Below are 26,628 nucleotides of genomic sequence, written 5' to 3'. Positions count from 1 at the left end.
CCCTGCATGTTTGTTATAATGTTGCAAAAGAAAACAGAAGGCAAGTTCAGCCCAATATGAGAAACTAGACGAGCAGGTGGGAAAGACATACAGAAGTTCCACCAATGCCATCATGAAGAAAATGTCATCATCCTGAAGGTGAGCTAGAGAGAATGTTGAGCTTGGATCCAGATATCTTGGAAGTGGTCTTTGGGATTAAGTAGGTGGGAAAGATTAAGGAAAGGAAAAGAGAAGAGGAAGGGAGGAAGGGGAGGGGAGGAGAAAGCATTCTATTCAGGAAGGATAGATGGAAATGAAGGAGAGAGACTCTCTCAGATATCAACATGGTCTGGAGCCTTTCCTCCTGGATTGAGTTAAAGGAATTAGGAAGCACCTAGACAGACTGGACATGTGGTGAGCTTGAGCAGGGGAATGGGCAAACAGCAAAATCTTGAAGTAGACTGTGCAGATATAGAGTGTGTGAGAGCCCCTCCCTTCTGTAAGTCAGAGTCTACTCTACAATTGCCTGGAGCTCAGATGAAAATGGAGTAGCAAAGAAACATCCCGCTAGTGCTATTGGCTGATACTTGCCTTCTGTCCCATCTTCCAGGTACTGCTGAAGTCACCTCGGGGTCCAGGCAGGCATGGGGAGGAGGGACTTGCCCTCCAGCTATTCATGCAAGAGGGAAATCCTCCAGCACAGCCACCCAACGTATACCCTGTGGTCTAGTCTTGGACTCTCACTTATGGGAGCTCATTTTGAACGGGTGCTTATTTGTGTCAATTCTGTCAGAACATAAATACTTTGTCCTCTCAGATACAAATGCCTGTACTAGGGATGTTGGTGGTTCATTTCAGGAACCAGTACTCATTGAGCTATTATGAACTCAGACTGGGATAAAGCTTCAAAATAAGTTACAAGCTGGTTTGCTGTTCTGGAGAGACTTGTGCTCTAGTGGGAAAGGAATGACTGACTACCTCACATGAAACAGCAAAAGGTGGGTGGGGACTTATACTCAAGTACTGAAGTTTTGGTCAGACTTTAGAGCCCTCTGAGATCAGAGAGAGTGGGACTGCTCAGAGATGTCCCTTGGCAGAGCTATGTGAGGAGGTGACAGAACAGAAGGAGGAAAGCCTGAAGAGCATCCTAGGTCAGGCTGAGGTAGCTTGAGTACATTGGGTAAACTGGGTGTGACACGAGTCTGTGGGGACAGAAGCTCAGGAGTTGGAAGGGATTGTTAACATGTGAGAGTTGTTGCTACTGGGTTTTGCACCCTCACCATGATAAAAGACCCAGGATTCAGATTAAAGACCCAGGCTTTTGTAGTATTTATAAAGTGGCTACTAAATGCTTTGGACTATGTCAGGTCCTGTATATATAAAAATCCAAGGGCAATATCTGGGACATAATAGTTCCTCAATGTGTGTTTGGGAATAATTGAATTATTTTTAAATTGTGAGGAACCTCTTTCTTTCCCTTCCTTCCTTCCTTCCTTCCTTCCTTCCTTCCTTCCTTCCTTCCTTCTTTCCTTCCTTCCTCCCTCCCTCCCTCCTTCTTTCTTTTCTTCTTTCTTTCTTTCTTTCTTTCTTTCTTTCTTTCTTTCTTTCTTTCATAGAGGAGGAAAGACTACCAAAGTATGTTGAAGTAAGTGTTGCTTGGAGTAAATTGAAAGATGATGCAGAATCTGACCAGAGCGCTAGGCTCCTATATTCATTTGACTCTGGAGAAGCTGAATCTGGCTGTCCAATACCATCTTGAACTCAAAATTTTCAAAGCAGAATTCATTCTCTTTTCCTCAAAACTTAATTTCCCTCCCAATATTTTTATAATTTCTAATATAATAGCATCCCTGGACTCAGTCACCCAGACTTAAAACCTCAGTCATCTCAGAAGGAGGGAGGGAGGGACAGGGAGAGGTAAAGAGTGGGAGAGGTAGGGAGGGAGAGAGAGAGAGAGAGAGAGAGACTTTACAGAACCAAAATACATAGAATATATTTTCTATTTATAAGAAATAAATACTGAGGGGTGCCTGGGTGGCTTAGTCAGTTAAGTGTCTGACTCTTGATTTTGGCTCAGGTCATGATCTCACAGTTTGTGAGATCGAGCCCTGCATTGGGCTCTGCACTGATAGCATGGATCCTGCTTGAGATTCTTTCTCTCCCTCTCTCTCTGTCCTTCCCCTGCTCTGGTGTGCATGCGCGCTCTCTCTCTCTCTCTCTCTCTCTCTCAAAATAAATAAATAAACTTAAAAAAAAGAAATATTGATTAAGTGGCATTGTTGCTAAAGAGGAAACTGGAGTAATTTACAAATGAAGTTTAATATTTTATACCAAGATACATCAGGGTATTTAGAAAGAGGGAGAAAATAACATTGGGAAGGAATCATAGAGTTTCCTTCTACTTCCTGACAACCAGAGCAGAGAGTAGAAGGAATATTTTCCCATGACACCTGGCTCCTTGCAGGTCAAGAAGACTTAATGGTGGCTCAAAAGTTATGGTAAAATTGACTTAGACACATTTCTGGGACATGGTCCCAGATGAGAATTCCAGCTTTGTTTCACTTAGAGAGGGAAGGACTAGGGATTCCTGATTTAGAGCATTCCTGTCTATGAAGGAGCTGTGGGCTAACAAGAAGCTGGTTTCTGTCTGGAGAAGACATCAAGAAAGACTTATATATGGAGACATTTGTGACAGCGTGGGTCACGAGATCCTGAAGAGCGACATCTCTAAAAAATTTTGTGAGTTACGTTTTGGAACTCTCTCTTCTCTTTTTTTCTGTCTTGCTGTCTGTCAAATTAGGATTTTCCTATCATTTAATTAACTTCTGAAATATCTCTTTGGGTGTAAGAAGCTTTTATGATGGGTCAGATTTTTTAAAATATAATTTATTGTCAGATTAGCTAACATACAGTGTGTAAAGTATGCTCTTGGTTTTTGGGGTAGATTCCCGTGGTTCATTGCTTACATACAACACCCAGTACTCATCCCAACAAGTGCCCTCCTCTCAATGCCCATCACCCATTTTCCCCTCTCCCCAACTCCCCCATCCACCCTCAGTTTGTTCTCTGTATGTAAGAGTCTCTTATGGTTTGCCTCCCTCCGTCTCTGTTTGTAACTATTTTTTCCCCTTCCCTTCCCCCATGGTCTTCTGTTAAGTTTCTCAAGATCCACAAATGAATGAAAACATGTATCTTTCCTTCTCTGACTTATTTCACTCAGCATAATACCTTCCAGTTCCATCCAGGTTGCTGCAAATGGCATGATTTCATTCTTTCTCATCGCCAAGTAGTATTCCACTGTACATATAAACCACATCTTCTTTATCCATTCATCAGTTGATGGGCATTTAGGCTGTTTCCATAATTTGGCTATTGTTGAAAGAGCTGCTATAAACATTGGGGTGCATGTGCCCCTATGAATCAGCATTCCTGAATCCCTGGGATGAATTCCTAGTAATGCTATTGCTGGGTTATAGGGTAGATCTATTTTGAATTTTTTGAGGAACTTCCACACTGTTTTCCAGAGAGACTGCACCAGTTTGCATTCCTACCAACAGTGCAAGAGGGTTCCCGTTGACCTGTCAGGCTTGTAAGGGGGATTCTATGGAAAGTCAATAATTCACCCCACAATTCACTCCACATATACCAAATATGTTTCGAGCCCCTGAAGTGCTACTGGCAATGTTGCAAATACTGGAAAGTGGGGGAGGAGATTCACGTGCTCATTTATGCCTACCGAGTAGCTGCTGGTAAAAGCCCTGGGAGTATAGCACTGAAGACAGCAGTCACAGGCCTGCCCTGATAAGGCTTCATTTTCAGTGGGCTTGGAAGATATAGGTAAATACATACACAGGTAGGTAATATAGTGACAGACAATGATCAGTATTAAGAATGGGAAGAAGGGTGAGGGCTGTGATGGTGGTTGTGATTTTATGTTTATATCTTATATGAATGGTCAGAGAAGTTTTCTCGAAGGAGCTGACATTTGGCAGAGATCTGAATGAAGTGAGAGGACCATTCAGGTAGACCTCTGGATAAAGAGACTTCTAGGCAGAAAGGATGGTCAGTGTGAGGATTCAGAGTAGGTGTGTCTATGGCATGTTAAGAAATAGCTGTGAGGCTCTGTGGCTGAATCCATAAAAGGAGGGGTAGGGAAGGTAAAGGTGAGATTACTAGGTGGAGGATAAAGTGGGGCAGGGTGGAAGCTAGGATAGAAAGCCAAGAAAGCACAGACCTTGAAGAAGCCACTGTCTAGGGAGGAAACACATATGCCAACAAGTGCTCAGAGTACAGTGTGATGAGGACTCAAATAGAGGAGGTCAAAGTGCAAATGCATATCTTGGGGAAATGGAAATGACCTTGGCCAGGGGATCCATGGATGGTCCTAGAGAGAAATCACATCTCAGATGCATAGAGAAGACTGAGCAGGGTATTTCTAGATGGAAGAAAACAAAACCAGCCTTACTAACTGAAGGAGAAGCATATGCAAAAAAATAGAGGCACAAGAGAATGTCACTTGTTTGATGACACCAAGGCATCAGGGATGGTTGGACATCTGGATCTCTAGTGAACATAGTGATTAGCAAGAAGGGTGGTTAGAAAAGCTAAGTCATGCAGACTCTAGAAAGCCTCACTTGTTTGTGAGTTTATTGTACAGACAATGGATATAGAACCATCAGGGTTGTTAGCAGTAAAATGAATAACATTTGGAAAGATTATTCTGCCACTAGTGTGAGGAGATGTAACTATTTCTACCTCTTTTAGAGCACAGAATTTGGGTCATACAGAACTGAATTCAAATCTTGTCTAGGATGGGTATTAGCTGGGTGATCACAGGTAAGTTTCTTATGATCTCTGAGCCTTGCTTTCTTGGTCTTCAAAGTGAGAAAAATAATATCTACTTTAGGAGAGTTATGAAGATTATATTTTATTTTTTTAATTAAAAAATTTTTAATGTTCATTGTTTTTGAGAGAAACACTGAGCATGAGTGGGGGAGGAACAGAGAGAGAGGGAGACACAGATTCCAAAGCAGGGTCCAGGCTCTGACCTGTCAGCACAGAGCCCAATGCGGGGCTCGAAACCACAAACTGCAAGATCATGACCTAAGCCCAAGTTGGACACTTAACCAACTGAGGCACTCAGGTGCCCCTGAAGATTAGATTTTAAAAAGTGCTTAGCTTAATACCTGGACCATCATAAGGGATAAATTACTTTGAGTTGCTTTTATTATTGCAGAGTTGGGATGGAGAGAGGTGGGAAGCAGGCGAACTGGTAAGGATACCATTGTATTGGTGTAGGGGACACATGCCAAGGGCCCAAACTATGAAAATGGGGAGAGGAGGGGATGAAAAAGAGATTCAAGAAATATTTATAGACTGCAACTGACAGAACCTGATAACTTTTTAGCTATGAGAATTGAGATTTTGGGAAAGGAAAATGGCTCCAAAATTTCTAGGGAATACACAAGGAGATTGCTGTGTGATGTGATCATTATCAAAATCTGGGAGAACGAAGAAGGGAAGAATATCTAGAGACCTCTTCAGCTCTCTAGTGGAATGTTGCCTTACTACCCCACCAAAACTACTCACAATAGAAAATGGGAAATTCTCCCAAAGAAAACCCAAGAGCTATCAAGAAGAGGAAATGGACATAAGGCTAAAAAACACAGTATCTTTGGAAAAGTGTCTATTCATGTCTTCTGCCCATTTCTTCACTGGATTATTTGTTTTTCAGGTGTTGAGTTTAGTAAGTTCTTTATAAATTTTGGATACTAACCCTTTATCCAGTATGTCATTTGCAAATATCTTTTCCCATTCCACCAGTTGCCTTTACGCTGAGTGAAATAAGTCAGTCAGAGAAGGACAGATATCATATGTTTTCACTCATATGTGGATCTTCAGAAACTTAACAGAAGACCATGGGGGAAGGGAGGGGTAAAAATAGATACAAACAGAGAGGGAGGGAGGAAAACCATAAGAGACTCTTAAATACAGAGAACAAACTGAGGGTGGACGGGGGATGGGGGGTGGGGAAGAAGGAAAACAGGTGATGGGCATTGAGGAGGGCACTTGTTGGGATGAGCACTCAGTGTTGTATGTAAGCCAATTTGACAATAAATTATATTTAAAAACACAATATCTACTACAATGTCTTAGGCTGGATTCTTCTAATGGACAAGAGTGACGTTTCATACATTTTATTTATTTATGTTTTAAATTAGAGAGATACCCTAGTGCTATTGATAAATAGGCACTAATGAATAGTCTTGGAAGCTGAGGCTGAAAATGGTGACAATGTTGATGGAAATCTTTTTTTAAAATAACAGACTACTGTCTGTACATACTAATGGACTTAGATAAACCTTTGTTACCTACCCCACCACAATTCTATGATGCAGCTCTAAAGTCTGACACTGCAGTGTTACGAAATAAATAATCACAGATGGTGCCTAACACAAGGCTGTCATCTCCCATGTGACTCCTCTTCAGTCCCATTGCCATGTAAAAATGACACTTCTCTTTGCTCAGGGATTGATATGTAAATAGTAGCATCTCGGGGAAGATTCTAGAGTTCTCTGAATGGGATCTAGGAGAGGTACATGGAGAGGAGAGATGGCAAAGCAGTATTTATGGACAGCAGTCCAGAAGAAGGTCTCCATTCTGCCCATTTCCCTGGGTCAACTCAAGCTGAAAGCTCACCCGGGGGAGTTGTACTGAACACATAATTTTGCCCTGGATAATTTTTTTTGATATCAAAGAATCAAGTTTATACAAGCCTAAGCCACATTGCAAACAACAGTACTTCCTGGATGGAGCATGAGTAATTAGCTGTGAGCGTCATGACCGTTTGGCCCCTAACCTACATTGACGTTTTGAGACACAATGGAATAATCCACATAGTTTTCATAACATAAAAGGCTAGTCCCTTAATGAACATCTTATCTGGGAAGCCCAGCTACAATATATTTCTAGAACCTCATAATGATCACGTTTCCTTTATGTTTTAGTGCTCTTAAGCTAAATAGGGGGTAAAAAAATGGATGGAGAAAAATGTCAAGTTAAAATTCTGTGGTAAGACCAAAGCAAAAACTACTCCAACGTTAACATGTTTGGATGGACTGCAAAGCAAAATACATGCAATTATTTCTCATGAATATTCTGCAAAGCGTCTGCATTTTCCTTGAAGTGGCAGCAGATCCAGGAATGGGAGGTCTTCTGTTCCACAACTGCTTATGAGCATTGTTATGGTGGGGCGTAAATTACAGAAGCCAGGATTTCATCCACTGTGCAAAAAGACTATAAAGATTTCTGTCCCTTATTAACTACCGGGCTGCCACTAGGTTTATGAATGGAGTTAAAAGTTCCAAATAGCATGGTACGTGTTCTCAAAGCACTGAGAAAAGTTTTTCACAGTAGTGGTGGTCAGGCACAGAGAGAGGGAAAGAGAAGGAATGGAAACTCTGTGAGCCTCTCAAGGGCTGGTGGTGGCCACCCGCCAGTCAGGGCAAACAGGAGTGCACTTTCTGTGCTAAGTAAATAAACTTAATTGTAAGTTTATAAGGCCACAGAAAACATAAACTAAGAGTTCTGTTCCAAGTCTGAAATGTCTCCATTGAAAGTTCATGGAAATGAGAACTGTCTCTTTAAAAATCAGAATCGAACTGGCTGGAACTTGTAACTGCCCAGAACAGAGCCCCAGGGGCCAGTGGTTAAAAATATGATTTTTATAAACAAACCTGACATTGCAAACTTAATGCAAAACCTTATGCATATAGCATCACTTATGTGTGCAACTTGTTTAAATCAGAGCTGCAGGAAGACGGAAGTAAAATTGGCACATTAACCTTCTGTTTAACAATGTTTTATATACAGTGTATTTTGAAGTTGATGGTGATGTCCCCCTAGCCCTCCAAGAGTTAAGACTGTGGGTATTTTGTTCTGAAATTTTCAATGCATATTTTTAGAAAATTCAGCTCTAAGTATATGCTCGGTACACAAAATATTCTGGGTGCAAAATTTTACCTTGCTTCAGAATTCCCTGGGGTGTCACCAAATTCATTCCACTGAATTGAACTTAGAGAGAAACATTATAAATAATACTTAACTAAGGTCCTTCCCTCCCCTCATGCTTAACGATTAAAATAGAGGTGGTTTCTTTTTCCTTTGGAAATTTATTAGCCAATATTCCCTCACCCCAGTTCATCTCCTTTGGTATTTGAAAAGAAACCACAAAACACTAGCTGTTAATATTGTTTTAAGCCTCACCCTCTTGCTTCACCGTATTTTGGTTAGATTTGCTTTTAATATGCCACTTTGCACAAGTTTAATTAAAATCATAACAGCTCAATCCTGTACGTTTAGACAACAGTGGATATCAACACGGATTTCAGGGATTATGAAAGAGATGTAAAAATCTTGCAGAGTTGAATAGTTGATTTACCAATAAAGGAGATGGAAAAATCTGTTTCTTAAACACAGAAATATTTAACACGATTAAGACTCATTTGCTTTTAGTACAGTTATTCCAAAAGATCATGTGTTGCCCTTGAGAGTGTTGTTCTGAACGACATGGTTTTTATTTGAGTTTGAATCCTCTTCCTCATGCATGAAGTCAGTTTATCTGTGTTCTTAGTGTAACCCCAAACATCATTGCTTCACCCCGCCTCCCTTGAATATCCATCCAAGTTGGTCGTCTGTCCTTCTCTTCCCTTCCATTCTTGGACTTACAAACATTTTTGAGTCTTTTAGAGGGGCAGGAGGATTTTGTTGTTATTTGCTGAAGCAGTGGGACTAAAGCTAGCTTTATATGCCTGATGGGTGGAGGATGGTTAAGGATGGCCGGGTGCAATTTGAGCTTTGGAAAAGATTTACCAGATGGGATGATTTTGAAGAGGTTTGGCCATTATCTTGGATGTGGTACGTGTAGTACTTTCTGCATGATTTCTCTGAAGTGATTAACCATTGTATTGCTTATTTCCACAGTGCATTCTATGATCTTCTCGGAAGCATGTGTGGTACGCTTAGTTCTACTCTATTAATTATATGGGGTATCCTCAAATCTTTCCTCTATTGTTTTGCTATTAAGGATTAACGAAACATTTTCTGCCATTCATTTGTGAAACTGCATCCTTCCCCTTCTCAGAGCCTCCTCTCCATGCCTAGAGAGGACTATTTTTGGAATATGTAAATTTACACCTCTAAAATATCAAGAAGAAAACCTCTGATGAAAACTACAACATAATTTCAACCACAAAGAAGATGTTAAATTCCATTTTGACATGAATTGGAACCGAATAGATGTCACAGTACAATGTAACTTCATGAGATTTACTTATACCCACAGAAGTCTGATACGGAGAGGTGAATTAAGGACAAGGCATCCAATTTTGGTTCTAAATATTGCTGGGCTTTTGTGGGATTCAACCAAACCCCAAATGCTAGAAGAACATCTCTTCAGATTAAATTGCAGCAGATAAATATTCAACTCTGGTTCAGTTTACACTCAGATATTTTGTTTGCATTCCCCCAAGTTCCTAGTAGTTATAGAGATGCTGGCAAAGGGAAAAAGGCTTCATGTGAATGTTTCCTATTCAGAAATATCCCTGAATGATCACTGCCAAGATATTTAAAATTTGTTGTCCTTAAAAACCCAGGCCTGTATTTTGGTCAAGGTTGGGACAAAAATTATTAACTTCTCTCCTCTATACCAAGTAAAATCATGCCTGGCTAGTAATTTACTTGCATTAGGAAACCAAGTAGGGAACTTGTCCTACTTACATGCAATCTTCTCATTGGATACTTTAGCACATCTATAAATTCACTTTGATGAGTTCAAACAGAATTTCATATGTGCAGGAGAATAAAATATCATCGCCTGATTGTTGCCTATCTGACCTTGAATGTAAAATGGGTGTTGAGCCATAATTTTTGGGCCTCTCATTTGTGCAACATAATGAAGAGTCAGAAAGGATTTATTTTTAAAGACATTTCACAAGTACCATTTAGAACCATATTAAATTATTTCCTATTTTCCGTGCTTACTACCTTGCAAACACTGCCAATACTTCAGAGACTATTTTTCTACCTCCCAGTGCCAACAGAAAATTGGATCTAGGTATCTACACTTATAGCTCATGTTGGACCCAGAGTTAAATGTTTTCAAAACATTAGTGGTCATGTTACATGACTGTGTTTCAGTTAATTCTCCCTGTTTTCACACCAGCTGATAATGCTCAGTTGAAAAAAAAAAAAGGCATCCTGCATCATATGGCTACAGCCACTTATATTCCAGGGAAATACGTACTTCTACAGGACCTGATACTGGGTAGATATCTTCCTATTCTTTCATTTTGTCTGAGGGTCGCAATGGTACTAATTAAGTCTGAACAATAATTATCATTCTGATCTTTGGTATTAGCAACCTATAAATTTCTGAAATTAAAAAATTCATTTCTCTTACTATCAGAGCTTTGCCTTATATTCCTTCTTCTTTCACTTTTTCATTCTTTCTTTTTCTTTTCTCCTTTTAAACAGTACATCAGGATTAGCAAATGCATCTGTCTCTTTTTCTGCTGAAAAATAACAAAGAAAATTTACTTCTATTAATTAATCAGGGTTGTGGTTAGCTTTAAAATTTTATGGCACGTATCTTTATCATTCATTTATACATTTTCTTCTGATTGCAAAAAAATCCTTTTATTTATTTTTAATGAGACAAAATTGGACAGTGTAGCAAAAAACAAAGACAAAGGTATTATTCATTCCTATTTCTATTACACAGAGAAAACAATGTTTTTAATATTTTGGTGTGTATGCTCTGGTCTTTTAAAAATGAATATTTATTACAAAGATATTAGGCAATTTATCTTATTTGCTAAGCAATAATTGTCTATATTTTCTTGTGGTGTTTGCTTCCACAACATAAGATTATAATCAAAGCATAGTATTTCATGGTACAGTCACATAATTAGCCAATTACCTATTTTTATTCATTTAGGCTATTTTTAGTGTCTTGCTGGTTAGAGATACCGTCATTTTTATTTTTAAGGTTATCGATTTGATTTGTGTGGCAAAAGCAATACATCATTAATTAAATTTACCAGAAAAAATCTTAGCTACTTTTGTTTTTTCATTTTGTAACATTCCTACTCATGACCTTTGCCCATTTTTCATATTGGTATGTTTGTATCTTATTTGCAATTTGCAGCACTTACAGAAAAATACTCTCTATATCAGGGATGTAATACAAATACTTGTATTAAATCTTGACTTTTTTTAAAGAGATTTTTCCCAAATTCTGTTTATTTTCTTTTTAAAAGTTTTTGCCATAGGTTTAATTTGCCACGTTATCCCACCACAAGTCATGCATATTTTAACCTACAATTATTTATTCTGGCTTTATGGTCATTTGCTTTTCATTTAAAATGTAATTTATTTCTGGAGCTCCTGGGTGGCTCAGTCGGTTGAGCTTCTGACTTTGGCTCAGGTCATGATCTCATGGTTCGTGACTTCGAGCCCCACATTGGGCTCTGTGCTGACAGCTCAGAGCCTGGAGCCTGCTTTGAATTGTGTGTCTCCCTCTCACTATCCCCCTCCCACTAGTGCTCTGTCTCTCTCTCTCTTTCTCCCTCTCTCTCAAAAAAAATAACCATTTAAAAAAATATTTCATGTAATTTATTTCTAATTTATTTGGGGTATGCTATGGAATTTATCTTTTCTAAATATTAGGAAGTGATACCAATTTATTAATTGATCCGTTTTACATTTATGAGAAAGTTGTTAGTTGGTCGACATTTTTACATTTTAAAATGTTTTTCTTTCCTTTTTCTTTCTTGTATTATTACATCAGAACCTTCAGAATAGAAATAATTATTGAAATATTAGGCTTATTTCGTTTCTGAATTTAATGGAAATGATTCCAGTATTTCACATTAATTATGATATTAAGTATGGATGTTCTGTGATATACATTTTAACATTTAAGGAATTGCCTTGCTACTCCTATCTAGCTGTTTTTTAAAATCAGGAATAAATGCTTAATATTATCAAAATCTTCTATAATGTCTATTAAATGACAGCGTTTTTCACTATTTTGATTTTTCTATGATACACTATACTCATTTTCCAGAAATAAAGGTGATTTGCTCATTATTATTCTTTTGGCATAATGTTACACTTAATTTTGTATGGTGTGTGTGTGTGTGTGTGTGTGTGTGTGTGTGTGTGTGTATGTGTGCGTGTGAGTGTGTGTTTCAAACTCAATATTTATATTCTATTCATTCCTACTATGTCTTCTCAACACCAGGTTTATAATCAGGATATGAGAGCTTCAGAAAATGAATTAGAGATTTTTATATTTTTGATGTTCTGAAATTACTTAAATAATATAGAAATAATCTTGAAGTTCTGAAAACACTTTGTCGTTGCTCTTTCTATTGAGGTATTATCCACAAAGCATTAAGATGCACCGATCTTTTGATCTTTTGTGTATAGTCCAGTTAGTTTCCTCAAATGCATACCTCATGTAACTCACATCCAAATCACGTAACTCACTTCCACTATCCCAGGAATTGCATCACGCTACTTTCCAGACAGCATCCCCTCACATTCCTGAGGGCTGCACTTTGGTTTTCATCACCTGCCTGTGCTTCTACTTCATATCAATAAAATCATACATTTGACATCTATGTTGTTACATATATTCATGGTTCATTTCTTCGTATTGCCAAGTCATAGTCCATTGTGTGCATGTATCCCACTTTATTTATCTATTTCTCTGCTGATAAACTTTTAGTACTTTCTAGTTTAAAGGCCCTTATAGGTAAAATTGCTTGAACATTTTTATACAAGTTTTCCCATGGCTAGCTGTTTTTATTTCTCTCGGATAAATACCTAATAATAGACCTTTGGAGTCATATGGTAGGCAATCAGTTTGACTGCCAGAAACTGGCACTTTTCAAGAGGTTTTAACTTTTACACCTCTACCAGCAATGTATGTGAATTCTAGCTGGTCTACATCCTCACTAACACTTGATATTGTCAATCTTTTTAATTTTACCAGCCCAGTAGGTGTGTGACAGTATGTCATTGTGATATTAATTTTCCTTTTCTTGATGTCTAATGATATTAAGCATCTTTTCAGGTGCTCTTTTGACATTAATGTATCTTCTTTTGTGAAGTGTCCGTTCAAATTTCTTTTGCCCATTTTTAAATTGGGTTGTTTGTCTTTTTACTATTGAATTGTATGAGTTCTTTACATATTGTGGATACAAATCCTTTGTCAGATATATGTATTGCAAATATTTCTCCCGTGGCTTCATTTTGTCCATTCATTCTCTTAATATTATGGTATAATAATTAAGTTTTATCAGAACATTAAAGAATATATATCTTATTTTGTACATATTTAGTCACATCTTTTATTAAAATTTTTTTAATGTTTTTATTTATTTTTGAAGGAGAGAGAGAGAGCATGAGAGGGGGAGGAGCAGAGAGAGAGGGAGACACAGAATTCGAAGCAGGCTCCAGGCTCTAAGCTGTCAGCGCAGAGCCTGATGCGGGACTCGCACTGGCAAACTGTTAAGATCGTGACCTGAGCCGAAGCTGGAGGCTCAACCGACTGAGCCACCCAGGGGCCCCAGTCACATCTTTTATATATTGATATGTAGATTACTATTTTCATTGTTAATTAACATACAGTAATTGCACTTTCAGTTTTCTCCTTGAATAAAAATTTATTTAGGAGCAAGATATTTTAGTTCTCAAGTTTTAGGAATTAATTTCCTTTTCCTTTTTGTTCCTTTTCTATTGGATAAGGTAACCTCTATTATTTCCATTTTTTTAAACTACCCATGATGGACATGGTGATACACAGCTCGGATTTTCTTTCAGGAAAGAAAGACAGATTTCATTCTGCTGGGACTACTGCAGGTAGATAGACCTCAGCAATCAGAATCCTTGGGACGTGCCCCCACTGAAGTGCTGCCCCACCCAATGAGACACTCCCTTCCTTGGGGGGGACAAATTTAATGACAGATCTACATTCCCCAACTCACAGCTCTACTACTGCCTCTGTCCAATCCTGACTCTCCTCCTTCCATTCCATAGATGTTGAACTCCCCTAAATGCTAATGTCCTTCTGAGAATATGGTTTTCTGGGAGGGAGCTATATCTGCAGTAATTACTGAGACTGATTTTGTGTGTGTGGTGTCTGAGTCAGCGTAATCAATTAAATGATCACATTTGTCATTATTACAGGGGTACTGCAAAAAATAAAACAAAACCATATATAAACAACAACAAAGGCAAGGTGCATTTGCATTCTTTCACTGGAGGATGCAAAACCTGATACAGTTATTGAACTAAGTACCTATATTTATTTAATCATTTTTTACTTGTATCTATGTTTTGGCACTTGATTCATCAAAGAACATTGTCTTAATTATCTTCTATTGGCTTAAAAAAACTTATTCTTAATATTTTATATGCTTATTTTATATTTTATGTGTTATATAACATTTTGATATAATAATACTGTCTGTATAGAGAGCAAAACAATATACATTATTAGTGAATTGTATCTTATATCAGCATGAATGAACTCTCATCCATTCTGTGCTTTTGCCTTTTTTACGTGACATTATTGTTTCAGCCCTTTCATTGCTTTTTACTTATATAACTTATCTGTTTTGCAGCTTTTTACTGTTTACTTATTTGTACTGCTTTCTTTTAGATATGTTCTTATTAACTGATGTAGTTGTATGTTTAAAAAATTGCTTTGAACTAAGAGTTTTTTAAGAAAGGAATGTTTAACTTTTATACTTTTGGTTATAACTCATATATCTGGCCTGACTTCTGTTACTTTCTGTAATTCTGTTTGTCATGCTTTCTTATTATTTATTGTTTTCCAAAGTTCAGGATATAAGCCATGCTTTCTTTGCTGGATTCCTTTATAATGTATTAAGACTGTATATTTTGCTTCAATTCAACTATTGGTGGAAACCTTTCAATTTTTTAAAAGCATTCTTTAACCTACTTTGTTTCAATTTTAGATTAAAAAAACATGTTTTTTTTTTTTTTTTAAATATATATAGGAGGGAACATTTATCAGGTTTTTATTTCTTCCCAAGTCTCCCCAATTTTTCAATTTTGGATTCTGTTAATAAAACCTGGAATTTCCAATCAAGATTATTACTGGAGTTTTCCTCTATTACACATTTTCTCTTAAGTAACTTAAGTTCTTAAATTTGTCCTCTCTTTCATGGATTTCACTTTTGTTCTTGATAATTCTGGCCTTTTTAACCTCCAACGTGTTTTTTTTCTTTTAATCTGCTATAATATTTTTAATTTCCTTGATATCATTCTTATAGTTTCTTTACATTATGCTACCTTTTAATTTTAGTCTATTTTATTTTTACATGTCCTCGTGCTTGAACATAACAATTTACTGAAATAACCAGATATTTCCTTTCTTTTGATATTCCAGGGCAATTTTTTTTTCTAGTTCTCAAAGGCAAATGATTTGTTATTTAATTATTTGTGTCCTGTAGCATCTACAAGGGTGCTTCAGACATTCTATGGGTTCGATAATTTTGAGTTTTTAATTATAACTTCAAACTAGGACTCAGAATAAACTCCTACCTAGTACTCTCAACTCTTAGGTTTCATATTTTTTTGAATGTTTATTTACTTATTTTGAGAGAGAGAAAGAGAATGAGCATGAGTGGGAAAGGGGCAGAGAGAGGGAGAGAGAATCTCAAGCAGGCTCTGCACTGTCAGTACAAAGCCTGACACAGGGTTCAATTTCATGATTGATGACCTGAGCTAAAACCAAGAGCTGGACACTTGACTGAGCCACCCAAGTGCTCCTTAACTTTTGTATTCTTAAATCTAACTGGAACCTCATATCCTAATTATATATATATATATATATATATATATATATATATATATATATATGTGTGTGTGTGTGTGTGTGTGTGTGTGTGTGTGTGTGTATTCTTGCTCAAAAATCCTCACTAATTTTAGTGCCTATAGATAATCCAAACTACTTCACCTGCATTGAAAACTCTAATCTTCTTTGCCTGTGTTTTCAAACTCATCTACCACTCTTCCCACATGTTACTCATATCTGCTCATTTACCCTAGCTGTTTCTCTTGCCAAAAATTCTACCCCTTGCCTCTTGATTTAAATGCTTAACCAGTTTTCAGAGCCCACTTGAAATCCTTCCTCTTATATAAAGATTTTCTTGATCACTTCTTCCCAAAGTGACCTATTCCTTATCTGAACTCCTCTAATAGTTACCATGTATCTGTTCTATTGGGTGCTTACTTTTATTACCTTTTATTTTTGGGTTATCTTGGTAGGTGTTGATATCTCCCCCAACCAGAGGAGAGACACTGAAGGCAGAAGTCACACAATTATTGTTGCTGTTGCTCTTGTGTCATGTGACTAAAAATCCTCTGATTCCTAGTAGACAACTTTGCCTTTATTGAGTCTATAGTAAATAGTAGCTAACTGACAAACATGAATAAAACTCATCCATAATCTTTGGGCATATCTATTTCTGATCCTGGTAACCTAGTACTTACAGCTAAAAAAGTACAAAGCAATCAATGTCAAAATCAGTTCAAAAACCACTTTATGAGGGGATTACTTCCCAGTGTGTAATGAATTAATGTTCCAGCAACACTTTAAACAATTATCTTAGTTTCCTGTTGTAAGTTGTTACTCTTCAAGAAAGCATTGGCACGTTCCCTCTTCTGACTTCAACCTCTTGTGGCTTCACTGTTATTTGGCAAAGATGAGTTGAATTTGTCAGAGTCTCTTAACTCGGCTTTGAGAACCAGAATTTAGATTGTGTTCCCACACCTTGATCACTTATTAGGTCCAGAGGCTTTTAAGGCTAAGTCAGGCATAGTAATGGTTTACATGACTAAATTTCTTGGCAAAGCAAATGACATCTGCAGAAAAATGGGAATTCTTTTTTAATCTTTTTTTTTTTAAACGAGTTACTGCAGATGGAGCTGGTGATTTTCCTTGGCATTGGATTTTATGTCACACAAAGACCTGTGCTCTTCTAAAAACATTGCCACAATGTGTTGATTCTTTGTCAAAAGCTCTGACAGTTTGTTGGCACATGATATATCCCTGCACCTGTCTGGATGAACTTAAAAATTTGTGTATTTAAAAGAAATATTTATAAATACTTCAGCATTTAACATGGATTTGAGCATACTCAGTAACTATTTAGAGCACCTAAATTTTGAAATCCAATCCCAAGTCTTTCTGGAGAGGTAGTTAACTTAGTTTCCTTGGCAGTTGTAACAGGGAGCAAGAGGATACTTCCAAATAGCCCAGTGGTTTCTTCCAGTGAGTCTGTAGACTCATTAACCTTCTTTATCCTAATGAGTATGCAAAAGCCCTTGAGAGAGTCACCATTTTTAAAATGAGGTATCTAATATGCCCTTTAAAAGTTCATAGATTGAAAGCCTTATTGTGGCTGTTCCTTTTAAATCTGCAATTATAACAATGAATATCCTCTACCATTCTATCCATCTACATGTGGTTAAACGAAAACCGTGGTTTTTAAAAGTCAGTATAGAAAACCACTGAATGCTATACAAGTGTTGGCTCCAATATCCTCCAATATCCTGAATATCCTGAAATCTTTTTCAGAAAGAGTTATCTATGACATCCCCTTAGCTGGGGATAAAGGATGGTTATGTTGAAGGAATCATTAAATGTTGAGTAAGAAGAATTTCCTACTGGACCCATAACTGACCGTATTGCATGTGTGTGTGTGTGTGTGTGTGTGTGTGTGTGTGTGTGTGTGTGTTTGCCATTTCTACTATAATGTTTCTGGTATTTAAAAAATAGTTTAATATTTTATAAAACAGAAATTATGAAGTATTCTTAGTCTTGTAACCTCATTTATCACAGGATTTCCTGAGACACAGTATGACAAAATAAAATTGAATTGGCTTCTAGTTCTCTCTGATGCTTGCTAGCTGTCTTTTCAGACAAATCACTTGTTTTCTCTGAGTCATCTAATGTAATTCTCACACAGAGCAGAGGTGAGGATCAAGTGAAATAATACATGTATAAGTAATAGATTGTTATTCTTGTTGACTTGGAAGAAGGGTCATATGTAAACTATTGGCTATTTCAGAATAAAGTTGTGCAAGCCTTGTGGCTAAAGAATAGCTGATGAATGGAAACACGGAAGCTCTAGAAAATAGGAGTCCAAGGGAAAGGGTAGAGCTATGAAAATAAATATCCTACATCATTCTTCCCATGCCTGTTCCTATCACTCTTTGCCTGCTGTAATTAAAAAGGAAAATCACATTCACATAGGAATGCCTGGAAATAATGGTCCACACTTCCCTCTGGATAACTGTGCTTCTGCCAAAGTTCTGAAAGCTGCTGCACATCAAGAAACAGACTATTAGAGAGACCGACTCCCCTTGAAATGGATCTCCAAGGGGATTTTGTGTGACCAGAAATTTCCATTGAAAAGAGAAGTGAACAAACAGAAAGGAGGCATTCCTATTTTAAGTGTAGATGAGAACTTAGGAATAAGAAATAAGGATTGGCTCTCAACTAAATGCTTCGAAGTGGAAGAGACCACACAGGTGGGTTTGTCTTACTCTCAATTTTATAGATGATGAAACTGAGGTTCCCAGAGAGAAATCGGTTTGCCTACATTTTTAGGCTGAGCTTGTGCCCCAGTTGGTTGTTGTTCTAGCTTAATTTTTATTAGCACCTTTGTCTCATACTCAAAAGCATCCTGTCTGGCCAGTGACTTGGCTGCCACCAGGAATGGCGTCAGTAACAGCAGGGCCTCGACTGCCCTCCAAATCTCCATTCCTACTCCTCTGCACTCCCACTACTCCACTATTGTCTCTCCTCCAGTTAGCTGGGACTTACTCTATTTTTCAAATAGGAATCTGATTATTTTGCTCATGTGGGTCCAGAGACATTTGTTTAGAACTCTAAGAGGAACATAAAAGATACTCAGAACACTAAGTTAAGTTTAGAATTGCTAGAAGAGAATTCAAGGCAAAGTTGGTCAAGTTTAGAATTGCTAGAAGAGAATTCAAGGCAAAGTTGGTCAAATATCACAAGTGGTCACTCATTCAGTCAGAATATATTGAGGTAACTATGTGTCTAGCAGACTGAGTGAAAGTTCACGAGTCAGCATTTCATGCATTCTTTTTACATCTCTTTTTGGGAAGTAAATAAATAATACTGAGCACCTTCTAAACACAAGGCACTGTGAAAGAATCAAAGAAGTGATGATGGATGATCCTCTAGAGACTACCGACAACTTGAAGAGGTACATTTGGCATTCTCTAACCTATAAGTTTTTCATTTAATCAGATAGTATCATGCTAATTTAATGGTCAACATTTGCAGTGTGGATAGTTTAAAATGACTTGGTAATCAGGTAGCAGCAGTCTGGGATATATTTGAAGTATTTGGTGAGGCAGTTGCTGGGTGATGGGAAAAGGGGGAAGAGAGAGAGAATTTCCCAGTACCCCTCAAATCACACCATCGAAGTCATTTCCTACATGAGCCCAGACCACAGGGTTAGGCAGAACTGCCTACGGAATGAACAAAGAGCCTTGTGTGCTGGCTACATGGGCTAAGGTGCCAGTTACTTATCCCTGAGAGGTCAGAAGCACGTTAGAAATCCTCCCATCGTGGTTGGTGAATAAGAGTGCTATAAAATATGAGAACACAAAACCTAATGGCTTAATGGTTTTGGCTCTGGCTTGGTTTGCAGGAACCTATCTTCTTACAGTCAATGAACCGTTTCCAACCTACACTTGAGTTCTTTAGTGGAAGGAGAAAACAGATGCGCTGTTGGAAAAATGGGACTCTAATCCAAACATCTAAACAATATTGCTTGGAGGAATTCAGAATGGGGTCCAAGAGTAGAAAGAGAAATATATTTGAGCACAGGGACTCTTAAAGTTTACTTTCCCCTGTCTACTGTCTTTGGCATGGTTTAGTCATCAGTAGCAGTCATCAGTGGCTAACGATTTGGAAGAAGTGGGAAGTGGGGATGGAGGTAGGGGTCACCCACGATGGTCTATACCAGCTAACAAGGAGGCTTTCTTAAATTGTTTTCCCCACTGCATGGGATGAGATCTTTTATAGGTTTGGGTCAAATCCATTCAGATATAGTTTTTAAGTCTGGCACTTGTTCAAGTTCTCCAGTGGTAGAAACTTGTACGAATTAGATGTCTTTCAATTTCCAGAGCCTTATTATGTGATATAAGGGATTCCTTAGACATGGTCTTCTTTCAAAAAAGGATCCTTTCTCAAAAACGTTTTGGGAAATTATATCCCACAATTACTGAGATGTTTGACTTCTTATCAGTTGAAACAAGAATTAATTTGTATGTCAAAGACACTGGTTGATACCAGTAAGCAAAAATATATGATGCCATAAAAACTCCATATACTTAAAACATTTCAAATTCGTTTTTAAAAAAATGTTTATTTCTTTATTTTGAGAGAGATAGCAAGTGAGGGAGGGGCAGAGAGAGAGAGAGAGAGAGAGAGAGAGAGAGAATCCCAAGCAGGCTCCATGCTGTCAGCATAGAGCCAGATGCTGGGCTCTATCTCACAAACATTGAGATCGTGACCTGAGCTGAAATCAAGAGTTGGATGCTTAACCGACTGAGCCACCCAAGTGCCCCAACATTTGAACTTCTTTAAAAAAGCTAATGTTTGTGTGTGTGTATGTGCGTGTGTACTCTTTATGCCCTAAGATGCATATAGAGTGTAGAAGTCTGTCAGAATCCTGAATTAAGTAGGAATCCTTGTTAGTAACTTCTTTGTTCCAGCAATCATGTGATATGTTTAAGTCCCATCTTGATATCTATCCATACTTACAAATAAAAATACTTACCATTGACCATGCATATAATCAAAAGGGTGAACATCAGTGACTCCTTTCTTATCTGTATGTAGCTAACCCCAGATAAAGTCCTATAAATTACAGAAAAACAAACAATAACAGAATAGCTTGCCATTTTAGAAATCTGGGAAACAGATTAGGTCTCTAGACGGAGTAAAATATGAGAGTATACAGTCATGTGTTTTTCCATCAGAATTGTTGGTAAAGAAACCAGCGTATTCATAAGAAACTCTAAAAAATGAAATGCAAGCTAATATATAGTGAGAGAATACAGATGAATGGTTGCCTGAAGATGGGGTTGGAGGTGGAAAGGGTAGATGGAAAGGATTTGTAAGGAAATAGTAAACATTTAGGGATGATGGCTGTATTTACTATCTTGATTGTGGTGATGGTTTCATGAGTGCATATGTATTTGAAACCTTATCAAATCATGCCCTTGGGGTACCTGGGTGGCTCAGTCGGTTGAGCCACCGACTTCGCCTCAGGTCATGATCTCACAGTCTGTGAGTTCGAGCCCTGCTTCGGGCTCTGTGCTGACAGCCCGGAGTCTGGAGCCTGCTTCGGATTCTGTTCTCCCTCTCTCTCTGCCCCTCCCCTGCTCATGCTCTGTCTCTCTCTGTCTCAAAAATAAATAAAAACATTAAAAAAAAATCATGCTCTTAAAATATGCAGTTTATTGTATCAATAAATAAATTCAATAAAGCTGAAAAAGATTAAAATTGTTAAAAAATAAATGTAGTGCATGAGAAGCTGTATTAGAATGTAAAGGCATTTTCTAGTGTGGCCCTAGAAGCTCCATTAAGGATATCATGTTGCCTATTACAATGACTGGAATTAAGGAGATTTCAGTCTTACTGATCTCAACTGCTGAAACCTGAAGTCCCAGGACAAGCCCTCATGCATAGTAAATGTATAGAGTATAATTTAAGTGAATATACAAATGGAGGCAATATAATCTCAAAGTACATAGCAAAGAAGGATATACTGGTTAGGATAGGATGATATATCAATTATTTGGCTGATACTAACAGAATCCAACCACGGTGGATAAGTCATACAAGTATTTATTCTTTTGTGCAACATAGTGTAGAAATAGGTGATCCAGGGCTTTCTGGTGACTCTCCAAAAGCATTAGGAACTCAAGATAATTCTACTTTTTTCTGCTTCACACCACATGGCTTCCATCCTCAACAACTAATTTTCCCAGATAGCAGAAGTTCCAGCCATGATTACTGACTTTCAGAAACAGGAAGATGGCAGTTTCTCCCTGCTAACACTGTTCACTGTAAGTGACTTTCTCTGAAGACCCACACAATATTTTTACATTTCATTAGCCACATTTAAATCAAGGGAGACTGGGGAATATAGATTATATGTCAGATGTCAATGTGTGTAGTTAAAAGTCAGATTTCAAATAACAAAAAAGAAGGAGAGACTGGACATTGGGTGACAACCAGCTGAATCTACCATATGGGGACTTAATATTGCTTTTGTGATTATTGTTCCTCCTGTTCTTGGAATCAAAGCTGAATAGTAATCACTTAGGGTTTATGGAGCACATTTCTAGGTGCAGCCTTGAACCACTCAGGTCTTTTATTTCACTATAAACATTTGGCAGACTTCAAGCAGATTGAAAAAGAAATGGCTGTACCTAGAGGAAACCAGCAACACTGAATTCCAACTTAAAGATTCATTCTTCCACCAAGCAAGGAATACAGGTCAAAGGCCATTATAATAAAAAGATTGTCCAGATTCTTTTATTTTGTTGTATTGCATATTTCTGAAGACAAATGGGTTATTGCCTAGGGCTCAGAAATCTTTTGCTATATAGAGATTTTTGTCACAATAATATTTGTTGTGATGAAATTTGACCTACATTATATTTCTTTATGTCTGCTGCCTAATTTCCCTTAGGGCTCTGGTGTTCAAATTTTTTTAGATGAGGAAATCCTTTGTTGGAACAAAATCTTGTGGAAGCATACAAATAAAGCAGATAAAATTGATGTGACTCTAGGTGAAGAATTATGAGTAGGAATAACCTACAAACCCCATGAGCTCATCTACTCTCCAATCTTCACTATACTTCAGACCACACACACATGTTGGGTCATAGTTTAACTTATTTTGAGTAAGATTTACATCTGTCTGGTTAAGAATGAGTAAGAGAAAATATTTTCCTCCACATATCTTTAGATACAAGACGACCACTTAAATCTTCTAATTTATACACTAGTTAAGAATTTGAGAGTCAGTAATAATTTGGTGTTTTTAAATAGTATCTTGGCTTGAAAAACAGAAGCTAATCAACTGGTGAGGTTATGCTGTTGTAAAATCTTATTATGGCATGGAAATACAGCTCTTCCCTACACTATTACAATATGTGCACACATCCATTCTAATGGGAGAGAAATTACTGTGTTGATCATTCAGTTAAGGAATAGTTTTTCAGAAAGTGCATAGTTTTGTTTTTGCAATTTGCTTTGTTTTGCTTATCATATCCATAGGTAAGCATTGTAGGCTTAATCAAAAATAAAACATAAAGTTCTTTTACTTTTAAAATAAAGAAATTAAAAAATAAAAATAAAAAAGTAAAAATAAAGACAGTTTTAGAGAAAAAAATATTTGGAAATAAGATCATTGGAGAAACACCACTTTTGTGGTTGTGAAATAACTGCCGTGTGTGTGTGTGTGTGTGTGTGTGTGTTGTTGTTAAGAAAAGAGGAAAGTTTTAGGAGTCAATTTGGCTTTTTTCTAATCCAATGGAAGGCCAAACAAAGAGATTCTGATTATAATTGAAGAGAATGCATAGCGATTTCCATTTTGCTGCATAAAAGTTTTGAAGAAGCTACTTGATATTTAAGGTGATTATTAACTTCTATTAAACAGACATTCACATTATTGTCTAAATTGGTGGTACTCAAAAGGGAAAGACATTTTAGATATGTGCGTGTGGGTTTTGATTCTTAAAATATTTGGGGGTGCTACTGGTAATTTGTAGAGAGGCCTGGGGTGTTACCTGTCCTACAATGTGCTGTGTGACTTGTAGGACTTCCTGATGTCCCACTAGACATCCACTCTGTCTTACAAATCAGCACAAAGTTATCTTTTGCATGGTTTTAACATATGCTGACACTAGAATTAGTGAGAGATTTCCTTTCCTCTTCTTTTGTTCAAAGCTTTATCCAGGTTTGTTCACCATTTCAGGAAGTCATGTCACGGGCAGCAGAATCCTCTGTGGTATCTGTGCCACCAGCCCCTCTATGTGTGGCAATCTTAGTGATGATTCAGCGAATAGGTACAAGTACCTTCTAGTGTACTTGTCTCTGAATTTTACATACTGAGCTATAGATGATTTTCTTATAAACTATTTTACTTTTATTTCTCCTTTATATTTAATTAATTATGGATGCAGATAGTAATTCCTGGGGTTATAACAAGTAGATGTTGCTTCTGATAAAGTTGAGAACTATTAGCCCAGAGATTCTCAATCTTGTCAATATGGACACTATGGGCCAGATTATTATTTGTTGTGGGGATCAGTCCTATGCACTGTTAGATCTTTAGCAGCATCCTTTTCCACCACTCATTAGATACCAGTAGCATCCCTTCCACCCTAGTGGTGACAACCAAAACTTTCTCATGACATTGCCAAATATCCCGTGGGGAACAAAATCATCCTTAATTGAGAACCATGGCATTAGTGTAAGATATCATAAGAATTCTAGAATATCAGATGTGCTCCTTTTTCTAGCCCACCATTACTTAATAATGAACGATTCACCTGTGTTCTTTGAAACTACTGTAAACAGTTCCTCCATGCACCCCACGTCCAAGTTCGCTTTAGTAGCCCATCATAAATGTGCTAGCTATTGTTTCTTTCAGAGTTCTGTTTTTTTTTTTTTTTAATTTTTTTTTTCAACGTTTTTATTTATTTTTGGGACAGAGAGAGACAGAGCATGAACGGGGGAGGGACAGAGAGAGAGGGAGACACAGAATCGGAAATAGGCTCCAGGCTCCGAGCCATCAGCCCAGAGCCTGACGCGGGGCTCGAACTCACTGACCGTGAGATCGTGACCTGGCTGAAGCCGGACGCTTAACCGACTGCACCACCCAGGCGCCCCCAGAGTTCTGTTTTTAATTTAGGAGGAAGAAAACTGAGCTTGGAAAGACTGGGTTCTAGCCCAGTTTTGCCATATCCTATTTGTGTTACTTTGGACGAATCATTTCATCCCTCTTGGTTTCAACTTCACCTGTAAAATGGAGGATTGGGCCAGATAATCTGAGGTCCCTTCAGCTCTGAAAATCTTTGATTCACTTTTCTCTGACTCACCTCTTTAAAAATGTGTTTGGCTTCTGGCAATTCTATATGTGATCTGGCAGGAGACATCTCAAACATGTTGAGAAAGTGTACAATGAATTTTAAAACAGTGTTACTAATGAAAAAATTTCACTCAGAAATTTTAAAGTAGTTCAACTGAAGTTAACAAAAAAGATTAACTGCTGATTAACAAAATCTAAATTTATTTAAAGCCTTCTTTTCCAGGGGCATCTGGGTGGCTCAGTCGGTTGAGTGACTGACTTCGGCTCAGGTCATGCTCTCATGGTTCATGAGTTCGAGCCCCACATTGGGCTCACTGCTGCCAGCCTGTCAGTGTAGAGTTCACTTAGGATCCTCTGTCCCCTCTCTCTCTGCCCCTCCCCTGCTTGTGCTCTCTCTCTCTCTCAAAAATAAAAATAAACATTAAACAAATAAAAACCTTCTTTTTTAAAAAACTGCTCATTTTGAAATAGAGCAAAGATATTCATTAGGATATGAATGAAGGGATACACTTGGACCTCCTTAGGGAGCAGAGTGAGTCAGTAGTTTGGCCCATGATCTCGATTGATGAGGACAGAAAACCTGAAGACTCAAAATGACACTGGTGTCCATGTTGATGACTCTACCTCTAAAAGGCCAAGCCATATGGGTGACAAATGAAAAGTAATCAGGTCATATACTGTTTCTTTCACATGGCTAAATATCTGTATATTTGGAGATACAGTATACAACTAGTTGGCTGAATTTTCACATTTTTCTTCCAATGGTTTTGACTTAAGAAAGATAGAACTGACTTTTTGGGGTTGACAACAGGCATCTCTAAATCTAAAAGGTCTCAATTATGGATATGTCCTATTTCCTCTCTCCTGATACATAAAGAGGCTCTGTTAGCATTCTCTTTGTCAATGGTGGTGATAATTGGGAACTAAATGCCAAACTTAAAAGGCATTGCAATCCGGTTGAAGGGGAGGGAAACTTACCAAGCACTCCCTATATGCTAGTCATTCATTACTTCTAATCCTCAAAATGGTTTACAAGGTAAGGAATTGTAATTCCTATTTTATAGATGAAGAAACTGAGTCTTTGAGATGATCTGTCCAAGATCATGTAACTACTAAAGGGAGCCTGAATCCTTCTGATCCCAATGTCTTCACTCTTTCCAGTGACCTAATAAGTTGCCCTCAGGTTAGCTGAAGGTGGGTTAGCATTGGTGTATTTCCCAAATGCCACCTCTGGCCAAAGCACGTTGGAAGAAAAAATTGTAAAGTTTGTGTAGCTTGTGTTCGTTTCTTCTCTTTCCTTTCTTCATTTTCTGTACCCTTGAAAGTCCAGCTCCATTCCAGGCATCTGTATGCCCACAATGCTCACTACACACTCACAAGTTTCTACAGCACTAGTCAG

The 26,628-nt window shown here is 37.7% G+C and overlaps 1 long non-coding RNA gene across 6 annotated transcripts in view; it reads right to left on the bottom strand.

Annotated features, from left to right (window-relative positions):
• LOC147582465 (uncharacterized) overlaps positions 1-26,628 on the bottom strand; it is a 529,319-nt gene that overhangs the window by 68,066 nt on the left and 434,625 nt on the right. For 3 of the 6 annotated variants that reach the window (XR_015248720.1, XR_015248725.1, XR_015248721.1), the window contains one exon: positions 10,439-10,550. The exons of 2 other annotated variants lie outside the window; for them this stretch is intronic. This is a non-coding gene — a long non-coding RNA (uncharacterized LOC147582465). The remainder of the gene's footprint in view (positions 1-10,438; positions 10,551-26,628) is intronic. One more of the 6 variants, XR_015248722.1, reaches the window with a different exon arrangement.

This window comes from Puma concolor, chromosome A3 (assembly GCF_028749965.1).
Source record: "Puma concolor isolate L17-30 chromosome A3, mPumCon1.1.hap2, whole genome shotgun sequence".
NCBI classification, from domain to species: domain Eukaryota; kingdom Metazoa; phylum Chordata; class Mammalia; order Carnivora; family Felidae; genus Puma; species Puma concolor.
This window is presented reverse-complemented; position numbering and strand designations above follow the sequence as displayed.